This window comes from Apis dorsata, unplaced genomic scaffold (genome assembly GCF_000469605.1).
Source record: "Apis dorsata unplaced genomic scaffold, Apis dorsata 1.3 scaffold_309, whole genome shotgun sequence".
NCBI lineage: Eukaryota > Metazoa > Arthropoda > Insecta > Hymenoptera > Apidae > Apis > Apis dorsata.
The window spans coordinates 544675-557328 of record NW_006263581.1 but is presented as its reverse complement, the minus strand read 5'-3'; the positions used below and the strand labels follow the sequence as shown (position 1 = coordinate 557328).

Sequence of the window (12654 nt, the reverse complement as noted above, 5' to 3'; positions counted from 1 at the left end):
ATATATCGCGAATACGTCAAAATTTCGAAGAGTTTCCAAATTCCATCGAAAAATCGCGAAACCGTTAATAACGGATCGAATACGGATCGATAATTAATTAATTAATTGATCATGGAAGTTTTATGGAAGTTCGTTGAATAGGCGATAAGCACGATAAGCGGAGAAACGGAATGATTACGGAACGGGTCGCGTAATATTCCCCCCCCCCCCCTAACTATCGCGGCTTTCCTTTTATTATTAACTCACCCCCTGCATCACGTTTGATGTTCTCTTACAACGATGTAATTTATCTCGTTGCCGTTCCGCGAGAACAACCGCGCCGTTTCATTGACATGCAAAGCGAAACCTCGTGCTTTCTTTATTTTAGACCGACCTAGAGTTGCGCGAGTTATTTCAAACCGGTTGCCACATAACGCGCGGTGCCGCGCGCGCTTCTTGTGTCGCATTCCACTCGATCGTTATGCACTCGTAACCTTCTCTATGGTCACTCTGTCGCAATCGAGTTGCACCAGCCAGAGAAATTTCGCGATTACTGTTATACGCAAATTACGTCGTTACGCTCTGTTGTGATTCCTCCATCTTTCTTTCTCTCTCTCGTGGTTCGTCCTCATTTCAATTTTCGATGATCATTCTTCTTCCTTTTTTTCTTCGTGATCTGTTTTATCTTTTATCTTTTAATTACAATTTCGAAACAACTTTTCTCGATACTCTAATATTCATCCAAATCTCTTTCCATAATCAAATTTCTTTCCATAAAATTTCATCCAAATCGATTCCTCCGTCTATCATAATTTCCGTTCACGTCGATAGAACATCTGATCGAGCGTGATGATTTTCCCAAAAATCTACAAACGAACAAAGCACGTTTACTTAATCGAACGGGCAAGAGGTATAATTTGTAATTGGAATTTTTTTAATATCGTTATTGCCGATCGCTTTGATCTTCGAAGTGAGGATCAATTATAGCTATCAAACGATGATACGAGCTCCGTCTTTTACCGACGTCTTCTTAACGCCAAGCCGTTACCTCCATCGCGAGAGAAGAAGAAGAAGAAGAAGAGGAGGAGGAAGAAGAAGAGGAAGGAGTCGCGGTTGAGGGCTGTGAGCAGGTTCACATTTCGTTCTTTAATTATTCAGGCACGACCTCGCGAAACGCGTATCTCGGGATCGGGAGAAGGTGTATATACGTTCTAATAGAAACTACTCGGCGTTCGTTGCCCCTACGGTCGAGTGATGCCTGGTAAAAACATTCGAGTGCACGTTTCCTGCCTGATATTGCGAATCATTGCGAAACCTTGTGTCCGCTTATAATTTCACCGACCACGATTTTACGAGTCGTTTAATTTGTTCGCGAGCAAAATCACTTTGACAATGATTATGGAAATTTGGCGTCACAGCGTCGCTTGTCTTGTGGAAAAATTTTCGAATCGAAAAAGAAGAAATCCTTGTTGTGTTCTCTTGAACGTCTTGCTCGGTGTCGTGTGTAATATACGATATATTTTATTTTTCGATCGACCAATGATACGAAATGTATATTATTAGGAAACGATCTTCGCTCCATCTTATAATAGAATGTCGATAAATTTCTCTTTATATCTCGTCCCTAATCAGTCGATATGAAAATCGGTGAAAAGCCGATTCGAGGAGAAATTTTTATCGAGGGAAAGAAACATCGATCGAATCAACATTCTTTTTTTTTTTTTTTCTTAAGCTACTTTACAGTAGCCTCTTACTCCTATTATCGATACAACCGCGCTATCGATTTCACGAAACGGAGACAAGAAATTGGCGATGCCATTTCCCGGAACACGCTTCTTCTCTCACTTTTCTCGAGGGGAAATGGAGAGATTCGCTGATTCGGGTCAGCTTCGGTGTTTTGTTGGGGGGAAAAAAAGGAAAAGGAAGATGATATTTCGCGTTTAATCGCGCGATAATCGAAGGGAAACGGAGGAGAAATTCTCGCGACGGCTTCTCCACCGCCTCCTCTCGAAACTATCTCGATGGTCGGTGGCGGTTAGCAAACTAATCCTTTCACGCAATTTACTCGACAGACGGCCGCCTGCCCCCTTGGAAAGTTCCAGATATCCGCGCGAAGACGTTCCATCGGGAAACGCTTTGCATTCGTGTTGCGTTTCGCTGGAATCGCAGTCCGGGAATATTTCGGTGTTTCGAGGAAATAGCATCCTCTCTCTTTCTATGTCTCTCTATCTCTCTTCGCTGTTAGGAAAATTGGTAAAAGGAAATCTCGAGTCTTGTTGCTTGTTTCTTTCAGATTTCTCGTTCGTGTGCTATGATCGGTATGCATTGGTGCAAATTCACTCAAGTAATTTCTCTAACTGATCGAATAAGATTAAATTAACCTTCGATGGGGAATCGATAATTGTTTATCGAAGAATGTAAAGATTAAAGGGAATATTTAAAAAATTCCTTCAATTTGTCATTTCCTCGACTTTCTTCTCGAAGAATCACTTTGATTACAATCAATTTTACATAACATGATCGCTCACTTCTTTAAATATATATATATAATCATCTTCAAACTCAACACAACAAAACTTCAAAATTAAATAAAACGAACAAAGAACGTAGAACGTGACATCTAATAGAGAACTTATTAATAAAATTCAATAAATTTCAGAAAAATATCGACTCGATATTCGGTTCGTCGAATTACTCGAAACGATTCGAAAAATCGTGATAGAAATACCGATCACGATTGAGCAGATGCGACCTTGCCCGCGATTCGCCGAATTGCAAGACAGCCCAATTTCAATCTCTCTTCGAGACGCGCAACCAACGAATCGAAGCCACCTCAAGACCCAGTGTCCCGATTTCGCCCTCCCCGTTATATTACTCTTGGCGGAGGAACGAGGAGGAATCGTGGAATTCCTAGGGTGGCAGGGCTGTCATTCGAGGAATTTCCTTGCGGTCGTCCTTGCGGCGAGGTCCATCGGGCGCGATAGAAAACCGATGCAATTCGACGAGGATCCATCTCCCTCGATCCTTTCTCCTTAAAGGGAACCGGTATATAATCGGTCGAAGACAAAAGCCGTGTCAACGAAACGGCCACCTCTCTTCGCTTTCTAATTGCAAAGAGATGAAATTGCTTAGGTTCTTCGTCGTGTTTTCGAAGCACGATCGTTTCGATGGGATAATTGGAACAGGCTGCAACGATAATTATTTGGTGGATATCGTTGTATAACGGTTTCTCGAGGAAGATTGGAAGAAATATTTCATGTTGTGCGATTTGAAATTGTGGAAAATCTCTGTTTTCCAGCGTCTTGTAACGGGGACAATTATGGAAATTTTATGGAATTTCGAAGGTAAAGGTGTTGTCTGCGTTTGAAGAATCTTATAATGGAAGGAATCATAAAGGTTTCAAGGAGGACGAGAAGTGCAAATAGTTGCAATGGAAGATCGCAAAGTTTTCGACGATATTGTTAAAATTGCGATTCGAAAAGTTGAAAAGTTGGTATTGATAAGAGGGATGAGATGGATTTTTATTCTTTATTTCATCGTCTCGAATTTTTTTCCGCCAATCGTGTATATAAAGTAAGTTTTATATATCGTGGCTAATAAAGCCACTATAAATCAGAATAGTTCCCTCATAAATCCTCGATCTGGGAAACAATGGAATACCCTTTTAGTCACGTTTTGACATCCGTCTAAATAGGACATTATGATCTTTGGAATATGTCACAACTTCTCCACGTTATTGAGAAAGAGGAACTTAGGGGTGACATCTATTGTAGAAATTTATCATGACATTGATTTATTGCCAAGAGAGATCGGTGAACGCTTCTTGGCACCTTCAACCGTTTAAATACAAGCAGATATTACAAACGTCACCAGTAAATTGTTCCAATTGTTATTAAAATCTCGTGGAATAATCTCAAGATATAATTATTTTAAAATATTGAAGTCAACATTCCTCCTATTATTCTCTGTATATATTTATATTTTAATCTATTTCCATGTAATCTTTCGCACACGACAAAATCAAGCATTATCAAAGCAATATTGTATAAACATTATATATTTTCTCTCGTAGCTATATCGATATTTCATAAATCAAAAAGAAAAAAAAAAATCAATCATGATCGTAACACGTTTCTCTCTCTCTCAAATATCACTTCAATATGATGAATCACAAAAATGTTCGTGTCATCAAAACGAACGTGGATTTACATTCTACGTGAGAAACTTGAAGTCTTTGCGATATTAACATCGTCTCTCGTAATAATCTGTCGAGAGTCTATCAAGAGAAAGAAAAAGAAAAAGAGAGAGAGAGAGTGGCTTTGTTTCTCTGAGGACACCTCTCGTAAATCCTGATCCGCCTTTATACTTTTTGCAAGACGAGCTTTTACCTGGTAATCTATCTGAAATATGATTTAAAGAGCTATCAACGATCGTGCGTTATCTGCGGAAAAACAGCTTCAGACGATTGCCGATCTCGGGGACGAAATTTAAAATTCTCTTTGATCCTTCGAATCAAAGATTCGTTGGCGAAATGAAGTTTCGAGAGAGAGAAAAAGAGAAAGAAAAAAAAAAGAAAATACGCAAGAAAGAAAAGAAAGAATTCAAGTTCAACGAGTTGTTCGTTAACGAAGTTGCGAGAAAGCAGAGGGTAATGAGATTCGAGGGTTTCTCCAGACGAAAGAAAGGAAAGAGGCGCGTTTCTCGTACTTGGAGTAATTTATTCCATTAGATTAATCCAAAGGGAGATCGCCATTTTCGATTATGAAGTTATCGTCTGCGGTTATCAGACGGTACATTTCGAATACTTTTATTCCTTGTTAATGTTCCATCGTCTTTCTCTCCTCGAGATTGTACAATTGCGCGGGGGTATTGTATTGAGATTACCGGCTCGCTCGTATTATATCAACACGATAAAGGGATTAAATTTTTCCCACCCCGACTCCCATTGTCGACCAAACGGCGGTAACGAGCGAAAAAGGAGGAAATTTAATTTTCAGATACGAGCTTATTAAATACGCGATTAAACGCGTGAACCCCTAAACCATTTTCCGTATGCGTTTTAAATGCTGGTATTTGTCGTGGCTACATGGTCGTTCCGTTTTTAATTGTTGAAATAATTTTATGCGAGACGCGATCCTTTTATCCGATTTGTATTAAGGCGTTTACTTCCTATCTATGAAATATTGATAAAGTATTATTTTACCTTTATTATTAAACCTTTTATGATGCGAATAAGAATGTAGAAATTAGATACCTAGCATTAAAAATTGTTATATCAATAATTTAATTAAATTTTAAAACAGAAATTTCTACAAATTATCAATTTAGAAACGATATTTAGAAATTCTCGAAACGAAGAATATTTTATAGAGAGAATTTATTCGATTAAAGTGTTATTAATAAAATATTATATCAAATAAAATATTTGTAATGTGAATAAAAAAAAACGTAAGATGAACTTCGCATTGAATATCGTTCTCAATTACTCTAATCTAGTTACTTTTTAATATAGAAATTTCCAATTGAATAAAAGAAATGAGAAATATTTAGGAATATTTAGATATTCTCGAAACGAAGAATATTTTATAGAGAGAATTTATTCGATTAAAGTGTTATTAATAAAGTATTATATCAAATAAAATATTTGTAATGTGAATAAAAAAAACGTAAGATGAACTTCGCATTGAATATTGTTCTCAATAACTCTAATCTAGTTAGAGCTTCTTAATGTAGAAATTTCCAATTGAATAAAAGGAATGAGAAATATTTAAGAATATTTAGATATTCTCGAAACGAAGAGATTAATTTTAATTGATATAAAATTTCACGCGAAGCTTCACTTTCCTTTTCTTTCTCTCGCGTCCCCGTTAAAGCGGCAAAGTAGGATGAATTTACACGGTAATAAGGAAAGCAATCTCTTCATTACACCGTCCGTCGTTCCCATCCCCCTTAGCTGCCATTAATTTCCTGCCATTATCTCGTCGAACAACGTCTTATCCAGTCGGTTGGCCAACGATCCGGCGGACACAGTCACGCAGCCTTTTGTTATCGTTCGATCTCGCGATAACCGTGTTTCAGTTCACCTTGATCGCAGATCCTTACGTCGATACCGTGCTCATGTTATAATGCGTCTAGATCAATTATATCGGCCCGTTACACAGGCTTTGTAGTTTCACGGTGAACAGTTACGTTTCAATGCACCTTCAACTTTCGAGCAATTTGTTCAAAGGTTATTGTTATACATTTTTGGAATCGATAGTAAATTATGGGGTACGAATTTTGTAAGCGGTATTATCAGGTATTCATCGGAGGGGAAAAAATAATGTAGATAATTTTAACTTGTTTGAATAGAAACCGTAAATCAGATTTAATGAGTGAAATCTTTGAAACGAAATACCTTTTTTGATAGTTGATAAACATAATTCCTGAAATTCCGTAGATATAAATCTTTTACAAGGCATTAAAATTAATATTGTGTAATTTAAAAGTTATTTTTATGCATCGACATTAAACTACATAACGATTATTAAATTTTCAAATCAAAATATGGAGTTACGAATTGAACATAATTTTTTTCTCACATTAGCAAACAAAGATTTAATTATAGAATCTTGAATAGGAATGCAGAGAAAAAAATTTGCAGAATGAAAAAGTGAAACCTGATAATTTTATAATTCTTATGAAATAATAAATTATTCCTAAAATATATTTTATAAAATATATATATATGTAAAAGAAACATAACATCTTTTACGTATTAGCACTGCTTGGTTGTGGTGCTAAGTTCTCACTCCTTCGCTTTCTCGCGTGCAATGCCTATTGCGGCGTACACCGAGAAGGATGGGTGACCGACGACACCATATCGCTACCTTTATCCATTTTTACAAGCAAATATTTCCCCTTCTGTTTTTATGTTTTTCTTTAATCCTCTTCTTATTTCTCTTGTATAAATACGTAGTAAAATTATAATTCTATCTCGAATTCTTTTAATTTGTTTATCATACCCTTTGTTTATACACACACCGCTTTTTCTACATTTCAAGGAAATAAGTGGTTCAACGCAAAGGGATATTAAACTCCAACGGCACCATCCACTTGGTATTCGATCTCTGTAGAATTTACCAATCTAAGAGTGCCGTATATTTTTTTTTTCATTGCAAAAATCAATTCCTTTCAAAAAAATATTCACGTTCAACGAAATTTGTAAAATTTTCATTTGAATCGCATCAAATAATTTTCGTTAAATTTTTATTCCAATTTTTTCCCATAATTATCGTCACACGCGATGTATAGAACGTCAGATCGTCACATATTCCACTTACGATTAACAGCTCGCTATAAATAACCGATGATGGAGAGCGTCGGAGTTCGCGTGTCACTGGATACGCGTTACGCGTGATGCACACGACGCGTCGCATCGAAACGTAGCGGAATGGGAATGCAGAGTCGGTCAGAGTTACGTCTCTGGCGCGCACGATCGTCGAACAAATTCCAATGTGTCATTCTGGCCGGTGCACAACAACGCGTGGAAGGTGTTCGCACACGGGGAGCTGGTCGTGTTGTTTCGCGAATGCGATTCACGGAAAACGATTTTTCCCTCGGCCCCTGCCATTTGCGGAAAATTTATTCGCGTCTCGCTTGGCCGCTTGCTTTCGGTTACTCGCTGCATTTAGGAAACTACGATGGAAGCACGAGGAAACGCAAGTTGAACGCTAGCTGGCCGCTGGCCGCTCGCGGTTTATCGTAGATGTGCCGTCACTTTGCCTTAATTATACGTCTCCGCCTCTTAATTGTGAATTGTCTGGTAATTCGGCTCGGCGAGGATGCTCGTTCCTTATTGCAATTAATAATACTGTTAAGTGGGCGGCATTCGACCAAACGGCCGAGAACCGTTCCTGGAATCGTTCGTAACATACTGAATAATTATAGATCCGCCAGAGAGCAGGCTTCGTACCGATTCGAGAACATATAGCGAAAGTATATCGTTCATCCATGCAATATCGCTTTTTTGGTGAATTTGATTTTTAATATATCTGATCCAATATATCTAAATCTTTATCTTTTCTTTTGTAAAAATTAAGTTTGTTTTCGTAGTTACGACTCGTGTTTGCTTTGATAATTCTCTGATAAGAGGAATTATCCAAATAATGATATCGATGATTGACGTCAATTCATTGATCGTCATTTTATAATAGAAGATAGATCACAACCTTACCCTTCAAGTTTGATACAAATAATAAACGTTTTAATTTATATCTAATTATATCATCAAACTCTGATTGATCTTACATGTCGGTGAAATTATATACATATATAAATATAATATCTAAATAGAAACTCCTGCTTCTTCTCAACGGATTGACCTTAATTCGCATCGATCGGATGGATCGGCTCGGTCTATACCTGACTTTAATATTACCGACTGACCGATCAACGGAAGTGGTTACTTTGACCATTGAACTGAGTCGTAACGCAGCCTTTCCGTGACTTACTCGAGATTACGGCACACGTGAGTATATCGAGTGAGGAGTATTTAAAACAGTTGTCCCTACGTTCGTACGGACACAATTACGCGTTGCAACGGACCCGTGTCGAGGCCACATTTGGCGGTGGACGCGAGAGGAACGGCTGGAGAACAGACGACGGACACTGGGCGAGTGCCAATAATCGCATCTCTTGGCCGTAGTTTCGACTATACAGGGTGATTCTCTCGCCCCGTCGACTTGAGAGCAACCGTCGCCGCTCGAATATACCTCGGCGATTGGTTCGCAGTTTGTAACATCTGCGCGTCAACACAAATACAATCTTCCTCAATAATTTGTTATCATGATTCAATGGATGACGAAGCAAGCAATGTTTTCGCATCGATAGATAATTTGTGTATTAAATGTATGCCGCGATAATTCTTTTTAATCCAGTCTGAATCATCCTGTAGCTTTGAGACGCGCGCGTGGTTGGTTAAACGCCGCGATCGAGTAAAAGATGAGCGGTGGTGTTAGCAAACACCGTTCTATTTTCCGAATTAAATTCGAATTTCACCGTGGCAGCCGTTTCGGAGGGCGGAGATTTCTCTCGAAACGTGCCAACAGCTGGCCCTCCCCCCCCCCTCTCCCCCTCTCCTTTGTTTCCCCAAGAGACGAGAGACGATTTGCACGCGAGCAGAGAAAAGAAATTCGCTTAACCATATACCGGGGAGAGGGTTGTGCGTTTCTCATATTTCAGTCTTCCGTTGTGACAGCGGCTAGACGGGGCCGAAACGATGGTAGATTCGCGAGTCGGTTTAAATTAGGGAGTCTAGACGCCTCGGAAATACCACGTGGACCGCGTCATGCTACATCCACCGACTTCCAATTCGAACGTTCGCGCCTCCGTGCTTCCGTCGATCTGTATCTGTGTTGGATCTAACTGGTGTGAAAATTTTCCTGTACAAAATCCTGTTTAAATTTTTAGCCCGTGTTCGTTTCGTTTCTTTGTCTATTTGCGAAAGAATGGGGAATTTTAATATTCTTCAAAGTTTAGTTGAAAGAAGGTTTAGGAAACTAGGGGAAACTTTTTGCAAAATCGGTTTATCCTACGTTGGATTAAAAACTGGGAACCGGAACCGTCGCTGTTTCTCTAATTATTTGCCGGGATTTTTAATTAATTCTTGCATCGAAATTCCATTAACAAGTGGAATAACTGGATGCGTCTAAATAAATCTCCAGCTTTTAAGATTGCGTGAAAATGAATTTGATTTCGCCGGAAGTTTGTAAAGAAACGTTTGTAAATAAAGAATCTATCTAATCTAAATGCAACTTGTTTAATAAAGTTTTCAACTGACTTTTATTTCCTATAATAAATTTTCTAAATCATTTCATAAAATGATTCAAGTTATTTCGCCTTCCTATATACTATTTATTATAAAACCTAGAAGGCCTAATTAAATACCTGTAATTATTTTATTTTACCCATTTTATTTCACGCTTAATAGTTTGCAACCAGGAAGTTGATAAAATAAATTAAATTGAATATTCCTCCAGCAGAGGAACAATTTATTCCACCCTATACTTGTGCAACCATGGACCATCCTGTTGCAACAGCCGGTTCGAGGCCCTTCGTAAATTCATTAATGAAAAATTACGACGAAGGCAGTATAGTAGCTTCACTTTCCCCCATTCTCGACTGGCGCAGCGTTGTCTCGTGGTCGGTGATACCTATCGGCGTCGTGTGGCGGCGCCATGGTCGCATGGCCGCCCTCAGTGTTCGCGAGCCTCGCTCGGTGTGTGTTTCGTGGCGCGGTTGTCGTCGTCGTTGTTGCCCGTTCATCTGGTCTCCGTTTGTTTTTACATGTTACATCGGTGCAGTGGTAATTAATTCCGTCGCGAATCCGTCCCCACGCGAATCAACCAATTTGCCGTGTATACCGCGTCCTCGCGAATTCGTCAGTTTTTTCACGAACATCTCAACGCGAGACGTTTCTCGCGTTTGTGTCTCTCTCTCTTGTGCGCGACAGCGAGAGAGCGTGTGTGTCAACTTTCGTGTGCGTACTTCCCCGTCGACGTCGGTGTCGCCGTTGTATTTCTTCGTCGTCGTAGTCGTGATCGTGCTCGTCGTCGTCGTCGTCGTCGTCGTCGTCTTCGTCTTTTTCTTCTCTCGTGCTAAGTCCGCAGTTCGTGGCATCGTGCCTCTCCACAATTGTGCCTGCATCGCTCTGTCTCTCTTCTACGTGCCTCTGTGCGTACGCGCGTAGTATGTGCTTCTGTGTTTATAATAGTTGCGTCCTTTCTCTCCGTCTCGCTCTCCTCTCACCTGCAGCTAGAAGGCACACAGGTGTCCCGTGAAGGAGTGGCGACGCCTGCCGTGAATCGTCACCGCTGTGATATTACGTCGAGAGGAGCTCTCGTGACTCCTCCATCGAATCCTGCCATCCGAAAACAGCCATCCACACTGCCCTGGAATTGTCAAGTACGTGTGTCCTACGCCACGTCGAAATATGTGTGCTCTGTGCGTCCACGAAATACGTCTCTACCGGCTCCACTTTTGACCACCATGCTGCGCGCTGACATTATACTCCGTTTCACCGATAAAACCGAATGCTTTCTGCGTGCGCTGTAACCCGTTCCGTATGTATGATTACGTTTGGCAGTCGGTATACGTGCCGGATGTTTGAGGTTACTCGTGTAAGCCGGCTTCGTTCCTCGAGCTTCGTGTATATATAACGTATATATACTAGCCTCGTTTATTGTACTTTACGTAACCATGAATGTCGTTTTATTTGCACCATAATCGTAAGATATTTTTCTTCCGCGCCAATACTATCGTATCTCGACCTTCGGCGTCTCGCCGCGTTTTCAAATGGGATGGGAAGTTAGGTTAGGTCGCTCCGTTCTGAGAAACGTTATTTCAACGCGTAAGATAATCTCGTTTCTTCGCGACTAAAATATTTTTTTGCATGGAATACATTCATCCATATATCGTGCGTTCATGTACGTGCAAATTGACATATCAATTGATTGTCAATTTATTAACAGTCATCGCGATCGATCTTAAACATAAAACTCGAAAGTCACGATCGAAATATCATATCGATTATATCCTCATTTACCGAATAATCGATAATCGACAGAGAGAAATCGGTGGACCGCGATGAGACGTTTCGTTGGACGATAGCACACAACAATCGTTCGTGTGGCCTCACCCGAACGATACAATGCACGCCATTCATGACAGCCAGTGCCATTAGCGAGAGAGTTAACGTTTTACCCCGTTCCTATTGCGCAGGACGATTTCGTGGAGCGTCGACCGGAGCCACGGAGTGTCTCGTGGCCATCGCGAGAGAAAAAAAAAGCGCGGAAGGCTCGCGTTCTCTTCCTTCCGTTATAAATAAAGACCATCGAACCGACTTTCAAGAGTCGCCCTCTTCGTGCCGGCCATTTTTCATACATAGAGTGCCATAATCGTCCAAAACGTTTAATAAGAGAAATTTTTGCCAAATCATCGACACCATTGAAATTTTCAAACCGATCAAGTGATACGGAAATCCTGCCATCTTGAATATCTGTTATACCTTTTTTTATCTAGCAATAATTAAAGATAAAGGGGAAAGAAGGAAATTTTTACAAAAAAGTGCAAGTGACAATCAAGATCGAATAATTTCTATCGTTATCTATCTATTGAAATCTACTGAAATCGCGTAAAATCAAGGGATAATCGGGTGCAGCGAGCACGGTAGCCGCTGCCAGAAGCGCATAGTGGATCCCATAAATTTTCCTCGGCGATCGTGAACGCACTAAACGCCGAGCCGTGGAGCTGCCTCGAAGTAACAAGCGACGCGAGCCGACCTCTCGACCGGGCAGTCGTCAGGATGTTTCAGCTGGCCAGCAGCCGGTAGCTTCGTTGCCGGGCCTGGTTGCGATCCTCAGTCCTTGGAGGCGGAAAAAGCGGGGCCGTTTCAAGGATCGGCCGTCGACGATGTCCATACGCGTGAGCGGCGTCTATTTGGTGCCAAGCCCGGCGGCCAACAACGAGCCGGCCAATGAAAAACCGAGTAACCTGTCGGTGGAGAACAATCTTCACCAACAGCATCATCATCATCATCATCACGCGGCGAAGACCGTGACGATCGTCGCCGGACCACAGAGGAGCAACAGCCTGGATTATTTAAATTTCGAGGAAAAAAGGCAGATCATCGCGTCG

The 12654-nt window shown here is 40.5% G+C and overlaps 1 protein-coding gene and 1 long non-coding RNA gene across 7 annotated transcripts in view; both read left to right on the top strand.

The window, feature by feature from the left end:
* The window catches only part of LOC102673687, a 12352-nt gene extending 547 nt beyond the window's left edge, over nucleotides 1–11805 (top strand). The window contains exons 2-4 of the long non-coding RNA XR_422040.2: nucleotides 4286–4292; nucleotides 8962–10923; nucleotides 11740–11805. This is a non-coding gene — a long non-coding RNA (uncharacterized LOC102673687). The remainder of the gene's footprint in view (nucleotides 1–4285; nucleotides 4293–8961; nucleotides 10924–11739) is intronic.
* The window catches only part of LOC102673862 (phosphatase and actin regulator 4B), a 332035-nt gene that overhangs the window by 43887 nt on the left and 275494 nt on the right, over nucleotides 1–12654 (top strand). The gene's annotated exons all lie outside the window — the stretch shown is intronic.